Source organism: Helicoverpa armigera, chromosome 4, assembly GCF_030705265.1.
Source record: "Helicoverpa armigera isolate CAAS_96S chromosome 4, ASM3070526v1, whole genome shotgun sequence".
NCBI classification, from domain to species: domain Eukaryota; kingdom Metazoa; phylum Arthropoda; class Insecta; order Lepidoptera; family Noctuidae; genus Helicoverpa; species Helicoverpa armigera.
The window spans coordinates 9,205,149-9,214,097 of NC_087123.1; the positions used below are offsets into that span (position 1 = coordinate 9,205,149).

The 8,949-nt window shown below is 36.2% G+C and overlaps 1 long non-coding RNA gene and 1 other non-coding gene across 3 annotated transcripts; both read left to right on the forward strand.

Moving 5' to 3' along the window:
• The first annotated feature begins 607 nt into the window (after window positions 1-607).
• Window positions 608-6,323, forward strand: LOC126055970 (uncharacterized). Of its 2 annotated transcripts, XR_010276397.1 has the most exons (3): window positions 608-870; window positions 3,573-3,685; window positions 6,127-6,323. It is a non-coding gene; the product is annotated as an uncharacterized LOC126055970 (transcript). The 2 variants fall into 2 exon arrangements; XR_010276398.1 differs by lacking the exons at window positions 608-870; window positions 3,573-3,685 and adding an exon at window positions 3,692-5,097.
• Window positions 6,324-7,214: 891 nt separating this feature from the next.
• On the forward strand, window positions 7,215-8,455 carry LOC110374842 (uncharacterized). The gene is made up of 2 exons (XR_010276440.1): window positions 7,215-7,392; window positions 8,257-8,455. It is a non-coding gene; the product is annotated as an uncharacterized LOC110374842 (long non-coding RNA).
• Window positions 8,456-8,949: the final 494 nt, after the last annotated feature.

Below are 8,949 nucleotides of genomic sequence, written 5' to 3' on the forward strand. Positions count from 1 at the left end.
TGTGGGAATTGAATGGGAATGTATGAATTTATGTGATGGGAATTTAAGTAAATGTATTTAAAATAAGAAAAGCTATTCGATGGAAACTTTAACCTAGTATCAAGTTTAAGTTGAAGTTCCCATCGAATAACTATTTCTTATCTGATATCTTGTACGTCGAGAAATATAGAAAGTTATTTGTAATTTTTTTTTTTTTTGTTAAATCGCATTTATTTATATACATATAATTTGGTTTGTCAAATATGCCTAATGACTTTGTTTTAATATTCAATATTATTTTAGATTTTAAATTGTAATTCCACATTATGATAATGGTCATAATAATATTTGCATGCCGGTTAAACGGCGAGACATGTGAAACACATACCTACTGTAACATCTTGTAATACCATACCATGTTTCTAGCAAATAAAATTTCTGATTTCTGATTTCTCTAATGAGTGCAAAACCATCAAAATGTACGAATGAAGCTGATATAATTATTTAACAAAAATTGATTGCTTCCATTTTTCTAATGTGAAGTATTAACTTCGAAGACGAGAACTGAAGTAGTTTTAGTAAGTTTTTTGATAATTTGGTTATGGTAACAGCACTATAAACGTCAATATGGCTTGTTTGCTGTCAAACAAATGTCAATTTGTTAATGACAACAAATAACTTTATTGGTCTAGAAAAATAAATTTAAAATTATAATTGATTGCATTTATTAAAATGTCTGATAACTTTATACCACTTAACCAAAGTACGCCAGTACAAAGTAGATGGCAACAGGACAGGAATCAACAACATAGGTTTAACAACCAACAGCCACATGGTAACATACATAATCGGCACAATAATTTTAGAAATAGCTCGAGAAGTAGTCACGAAGTAAGTACTAATATAAACATATGGTCTATAAATAATGTTAGCGGTAAGAAAAACAGCATTTCGAGACCATTTAAGTATGATAAGTCAGTATATAACTAACGTTAGCCGTTCCCGTGGTTTCACCCGCGTCCCGTGAGATAAAATGTAGCTTGTATAGCCTATTTTACTCGCAGATAATATAGCTTTCTAATGGTGAAAGAATATTTTAAATCGGTCCAATAGTTTTTGAGTTTATCCATTACAACCAAACAAACAAACAAACAAAGTTTTCCTCTTTATAATATTAGTACCTATAGTATGTAATAAGCTGTCTGAAATAGACAAGCACTACTCCTTTCAGCAGAATGAGCATGAAGCATGAACAAAGACACAATTACATCAAAATGAACACTCAAAACCCATTGACCATGTATAGATTTCTGGTCACACATCATCATCATCAGTCTTTATATTGTACTACTGCTGGGCGCGGGCCTCCCTTCACACAGAGAAGGTTTGAGCGTCACACATTTAAATTAAATTACTAGCTGACCCCGCGAACTTCGTATCGTTCAAACCTTCCCTGGACCTCTACAAACTATTTAAAACCAAAATCAGCTCAATCGGCCCAACCATTCTCGAGTTTTAATCAGACTAACGAACAACAATTCATTTTTATTTATATTAAATTATGAGTATGTGCTAATATCCTGCATAGAATAGAATAGAATAGAATAATTTTATTTGCCATAAACATGTGTATACATACATACACACGCATGTTAGAAATAATTAATTGTAACATTAATTACTTAATTAAACGTATTATAAGTCAATTCGTTTCGGTTCATTTTGCATCCTCAACGACAGCCCTACCTAATTGGCGCAGTCGGTAGGATTTTCTGAAAGTTCTTGTACAGAATATTCATACGGTTGCTGATATTCTACGCAGTCACTAATATCGTAATAATTATAATCAGCATATTCATCGTATGTAGAATTGTCAATGAAACTATTATAATTTACTTCTTTAGATTTAAAGTAGTTCGTAGGGGGTGGGTTCCCTGATTTTATCCAGTTATGTCCTGTAATAGCTGGTTGAGTAGGTGGTAATTGTCTTGTTACATAATGGCTGACACCACTCATAGGACGAGGTTGGTTAAAAACTTGGTGGTTAGGACGCGAACCTATTTGAAAGTTATTTTGTTGAGGGTTATAATTTTGGGGTGGTGATCTAAAAATTTGTTGCGTACGAGTTGGACCAAATTGGCGGGGTTGATACATATTCTGTCTCCATTGCGGTGCAGATGGTGAAACTAAATTAGGGCGTGAAAAGCCATGCATATTATAGTTAAAAGGTTTAGGCACAGGCATTGAAAACTGTTGGTTAGGCATTTTATAGGCACTTACAAAATGATTTGGCACGGGCATAGAATTGATAGATCTTTTGTCAGGTAGTCGTTGGTTCCGATTTTGTAGATACATGGTATTCGTCTCCTCGTGCACAAATTCTAATGCTTTTCTATGGTTTCCGGGCGCATGCACGTATCCGCGATCCTAAGGGATCGTTCAGACCACGCAAATACGCTTGAAGCGTTAATTTACGATAAAGATCTCGTTTAGCATTAATAGTAGTCTCTAGGGTATCATGCAAGCTCACATAAGTCATTATAGTACTGTATAGATTCTGACAACGTTCATAAAACTCCTGCGCGGTGCTAGAACCTTGCGATAAAATTGCTAAGTCATTATATAGAGCGGTCTCATCTCGTTGGTCCGCGAAGTTGTTCACTAAAGCAGTTCGAATGCCTTGCCAATCGGATGGAATCCCATTAGAATTGATTAAGCGAGCAGCAGAGCCTGTTACTTTGTTCAGAATCCCATTGAGAAGAGCACACCTACTTAATTCACTACTGCCTGCACTACAAAACTCAGCTACTAATTGGTCACATAATTTTAGAAATCTAGTGAGCACATTCGGGTTCCCGTCGAAGTCGGGTACCAATCTTAAGGATTTATAAATGATATCTAATTCAGACATATCCGTTTCTTCTTCTATACTACTCAAACTAAGATTTCTTCTTCTATCTATAAAAAGTTGCCTATTACTAGTAACTATCCTAGGGTCCTTTGATCTTCTTAAATGAAAAATCTTGGCAAATTATATTTTAACACAGGTTAGTAAGGCTAGGACTGAGCAACCACTAAAAAGAATCTAGTGTACTCACATGAACATGTTTCGGTCCCTCTGCGCTATCGATGTCTAGATAGACCTCTGGTGCAGCACTACTTGTAGATTCGGATGCTCTGGATGCAGCTAGACAAGCTACGGCGGAGCTTCACGCGATTACGGAAATCTTCTACGCGAAACGTACCGCGAGCATCCTACCGACTGCGCCAATTAGGTAGGGCTGTCGTTGAGGATGCAAAATGAACCGAAACGAATTGACTTACAATACGTTTAATTAAGTAATTAATGTTACAATTAATTATTCGCAGGTGCATGTATGTAAGATGTTACAATTAAATATGTGCTTAAAAACATGTTTGCCATTTGACATGGCATGCAAATATTTGCAAAATTAATTATAAACTAAAACATTAAAACACTAATACCATAAACATTTTCTACTTAAAATCTAATATTTTTCATCAAGAAACTCTTTAATATTATAGTATGCTCTTTGTTTCAATGTTTCAAATCTCCATGTTTCAAATTACAGAGTAACTCAAGCAACAACAGCTACGGTCAAGCACGGATCAATATTGATGAGTACCTACACCCTGCAATGATGCAGGACCCCTGGGCCAATCTAAGAAACATAAATGGAAATACGTAATACTAATTAATTAGTAGTAATTTTAATTAATTTAAGATTGTGTTATGAAAGTGGTTGATTAATTTTATGAATTTTATAATAAGTATTCATAATAAAAATAGTAATGTATGCTTTTAAAGATAATGTTTATTTGAATTTAGTGTAACTGTGACTAGCATTATATTTATTGCATATTTATTTATTTTTGTGCATATTTATTTATTTAGCTTTAAAATATAGATAGCGGATCTCTTTATGAGGTACACCACACACACATTGGTACTCTTGATCTCTTGGTCTTATCGCTCAGAGCTATATTTTTCAGACAACCTAAGGATGGATTCTGATGACAAGCAAAAGACTGGTTGGCTGTTGGGTAAAGCGCAAGCCTATATTATAATTTTATGCCACGCTTTATCTTCAGTTTATGAGGAAAAGCCTTGTGCCTTCTAAAATTAATAAAGGACAAAACATCCCAATATGGTCATTTGATATCAAATAAATTGTGATTATTGTGAAATTATCTACCAAAAACAGTTGCATTGTTCTGGTCAGAATTTTCCTTCTAAAAGTTATAAAGGACAAAACATCCCAATATGGTTACTTGAGGTCAAATAAATTTGAATTCTCCTAGCCTCTTAAAGCTTGTAAAAAGCGATTTAAATCTGTATAAAGCGTCCACACTATTTTGTTTGGTTTTTCCTTGAGTGGGTAAAGGAAAACTAAATACAAATTCTTCAAAGGTATTTTATTTACAATTCAAATATTCTGTTTATTGCCTATAGGTATCAAAGGACAATAAAGGTGAAGATGTGTTATTGATAGCAATAATTTGTTTTTTTGCTAACTTGCTAATAATAAATCATTTAACATTCTAACGATAGGTCTCAGGTATCTACCAATTAAGATTTTTAAATGGCAGAGCCTATTTTTGAGTATTTACCTACTCAGAACGTTCCTTACTTGCATGTTGAAGATTGCTTTGAATTATTTTACTTTTACTGAATCTTTTTTACACAGAATAGATAGATTGCCTATTTACCTAGGATACTATTCCATCTAACTTTCTTGATTAACAGATAGGCAATTTAAGTTTTTTTTTAACGACGTCAAAATCATCAAATGACAATTCCCGCTGTGTTAGTAAGAACTTAAGTGCATAGGTACATACTTATTAATAACTACATAATACCTAAAATAATTAATTTTACGCGCGTCCTTTCCTGCTAGGTGACACACGCATTTAGGTGAAATAAAACTCCGAACAGGAAAATAGTGGACCGACTAGTTATTTTTTCAATCATTAGTGAAATCATATATAAAGATGCATCGCGGCTTGCATTTCTGTACAACTGCAGACACAAAGCCACGATGAAGTCCTGGACCATACTGTTTTGTATTGTGCTATTCAACCTGGCAATCGCTATACGTAAGTGCCTACCTAGCTACCATCCTCCTGCCCTTACCTAACCCAATTTTTATTTGGGGTCGGCGCAGCATGTTTTCTCCTTCCATACTCTTCTATCTGCCGTCATCTCACAAGTTAATTTTTTTCTTACCATAATCTACTTTCAGACAATCCATCCATTGTTTCTTTGGTCTTCCTCTTCCACTATATTCGTCCACCATGTCATATCATCTACCATGTTCCACTATATCATCATTTTCACTTGACCGATAACAATTCGTATATTGAGAAGTCCGTGTCCATCCACTACTAACCAGCCACGTTCTTTAATGTGTACAGATGATAGCAATGCATCTATCTACACACCTACTAGATAGGGTCTGATTTGTCCTAGTTCAGGAATGGATGGACCTGTTAGGAAATGGATTTCAAAATAGAATTGCCTACCAGTTTATCTGCGGTTTGCGACAGGAAAATTTGCTATGCCACCCCTCACCTACCAGTCTGGAATCCATGGTCCATTAATATTATTTTTAATGTATTTATTTTTGAACCTTATGTAGGTAGGTAACTATATTTATTATTATTTTATGTTATAATTTGTAATTGGTTGGTCCATGTTGGCTTTTGTTTCAATAAATAATTAAATTAAGCTTATTTACTAGGTATTCAATTAGGTAGGTAGGTATACCTAATTTTTCGTGAGTACCTATAGCTTTATTTATACAATGCAAATGGGACGCTCAAGTTTTTTAGTATCTAGGTAAAGGCTAAATAAAGGGTCTTGACAGACAGACAGACGGACAACAAAGTGATCCTATAAGGGTTCCGTTTTTTCCTTTTGAGGTACGGAACCCTAAAAATACATATAGGTGGGTAAACTGCTTTGATTTGGCGCAGATCGGTAGATTCTCGTCAAATACTGTGTCGCTCCGAAGTTTGCCACTTTGTACGTCCTAGGTAGGTACTAACTCTAGAACAAGACTCCGCTGCCAAGCTGCGTTTAAGTGACATGTCAAATGTTTGCTTTAATTTTAAAATTTGTTTTAGCCGACTGCCCCGAGGGTGAATACTATCCGGGCCCCGACTGCACTCTGGAGCCATCTTGCCAGGGAAACGCGAGCCCAACAGCGCACGCGAAGCATGCTTGTGAAACATGTTGGTGCAAACCTGGCACACTGAGAAATCTGGAAACCAACACTTGCGTTAAATCTTGTTAATAATAATAAAGTGCAGTTTTAACAGGCCCTTTTGTTTTTTATTTTCTCTTTTAAAACTATATCAAATCAACGCCAAAGTGCGAGTTGAACTCACGCATGAAGGGTTCCGTACCGCAGTAGGCCCTTATTCCTACTCTTCCTATATATTACATTTTTTTTACTCCCCTATGTACTGCACCTGTGTAATTCCATATGTAAACACTTATTTACTCTCTTATATACTTTCATATGCCCTTGCTTTTCCATTCGTTATTTTCGTAATAATTTTTAAGTTAATTTTATGAGTTGGTTAGTTGATATCTAAAAATATTTTAGTAAGTAGGTATATATGCGTCTATTTATGAATTACTTCGATAAGGGAATGTTGTGTTTCAATTTAATTACCGAATTACCCTACTAATCAAAGTGTAAACATGAGCACAACATTTACCTAGGTATAATAAAATTAGTAAGGTTGGCAGAAAAATGAATATGCAGAAATAATGAGGTAGGTATTAGTGTGGTATTAGAACAACTGTACGCAGATATAATGAATAAGAAAATGAAGTAATAATAATTGTAAATTCTGGGGTAGGTTCGCCTCTACTGAAACTCTTCTGTAGTTTGGGAAATTCGTTAGGGCACTCCCATAGTGCCTGAGTAGCGAGATGATTATAGGTACTTATGGACGCAACGGCCTGACAAGCACTGCACAAACACAGGTGCACTCCCTATTCCTTCTCTCTCATAGCCCGTTGGGACAATTAGACCTTGATCAGGCATTTGCCTTTGCCCTCCGAGGCCCGAGAGTATTGCCACTACTCGACCGCGTGAATCTGCATATAAATACACATAGCAACATTATTTTTGCTGCCCACAGTACCTACCAATCAATGCTCGTCCTTTACCCTTTTATCGACTACGCAATTAAAATAATCCAGAGTTCTTCTGGATAGTGACCAGAGCGGTCGACATTGAACAATTTCTATCGATAACAGAACATAGTTTAAGGGTGCATCACTTTGGGTGTTTATGTACAACCGAGGACACAAATTCACCATGAAGTTCTGGACGATAGTGTTTTGTTTTGTGCTCGTCAATCTGGCAGTGGTCTTAGGTGAGTAGTAAGATGTCCGTTTATACTAACAAACAGGTACTCGGTGTGTAAGGCATAGGATCCTTACACAGATGTCAAAAAGTGAATGTAAAATTAGGCCATTTAATTTCTTCAGTAATCTATTGGGCTAGTAGACGTCGGTGTTTTACTTACTGTTAGGTACTTACATGTTAATCTGTAAATTATAGTAGAAAATATACTTCGTTGTCACAGCCTTAATAAACCACTGCTGGGACAAGGGCAAGGCCTTCCATATGCTGGGGGAGTTGCTGTTAGGGATACTTACTGAAGCAATAAAATTACTCTCTGCACATGAAAGGCTGGTTTAGAATCTCTCAAACAAAAACCAGGATGCTAAAGTGAACTGAAAACCCATTTTAAGCTGATGAATCGGTTACACCTAAATTAAGCCACCAATTTGCAGCTTCATCTACTTCTAGCTGCTTTGATAACGGCTAAGACTAAGTAGTTATAACCAAAGATAAGAGGATACGTTTAAGTTTAACCGCATGTGGCCAGCTGCAGCTAGTTTTAACCGGCTAGAACCGGATGCAGCCGCACTTTGGGTATTATAGATAGGGATTAGGCGTACACATAGGTAGGTACACATATACCTAAACTTATTTTTTTTTAACGACGTCAAAAATCATCAAATGACCCCTCCCGCTATGGGTTAGCAGCGGTGAGGGAGTGTTAGACTTTTACTGACTAAAAACCGTCGTGTTCCGTCGTAGGCTTTTTATGTACCAGGGCCACGGTAACTCTTTCGAATAATCCCGCAGCCACGGCAGACCTACACTTATGTTTTGTCCCCGAACTTTACCTATAATAAAAGATGCTAACGACAACAAATACTCTTTTCAGCGGCCTGTCCCGAAGGAGAATATAATCCAGGGCCAAACTGCGGTCTAGAGCCATCGTGTTCCACAAGGAGTTCCCATGCGTATCCGAAGCATGCTTGCGACTGTTGGTGCATACCTGGCACTTATAGAAGACTGGATACCAAAGCCTGTGTTGAACTAAGCGGCTGTAGCGATTAAGAAATATATTTTGTAAGATATTGGTTTTGTGGTTTTTCTCATCCTCATTTACCGATTGTGTAGGTACCTAAGTAGTGAAAAATAATACGGGCCTTATCACGTTGGAGTACCGTTTCGGTATTCACGGTCCTAATAAGATATTGCTTTGAACTTGGCGATACCCCGACGTGAAAGTAGATACCTATAGCATCCTATTAGGTATTGTTGACTTGTAAACGTTAGCTTTTGGGGATAGGGATTTTTTTTAATTCGTATTTTTTTATTGCGACGCCTACAACTCTGATTGGTGGAAACTATCAAAGGATCGACAGGTGTGGAGACAAATATTGAGGCAGTCCAGCATTTTGTCCAGCAGTGGAACAGCTCTGGCTACGAAAAAAAAATTATTATTATTTACCAAATTATTTGAATCTTCGTAAGCATAATATGCCTAACGAGCATGTTGTCTTAACCAGAAGTCACTGAAAAGCTGAAAAAAAATTACTGGATTTCATTACCTGGTTAGAAAAAATTGCGA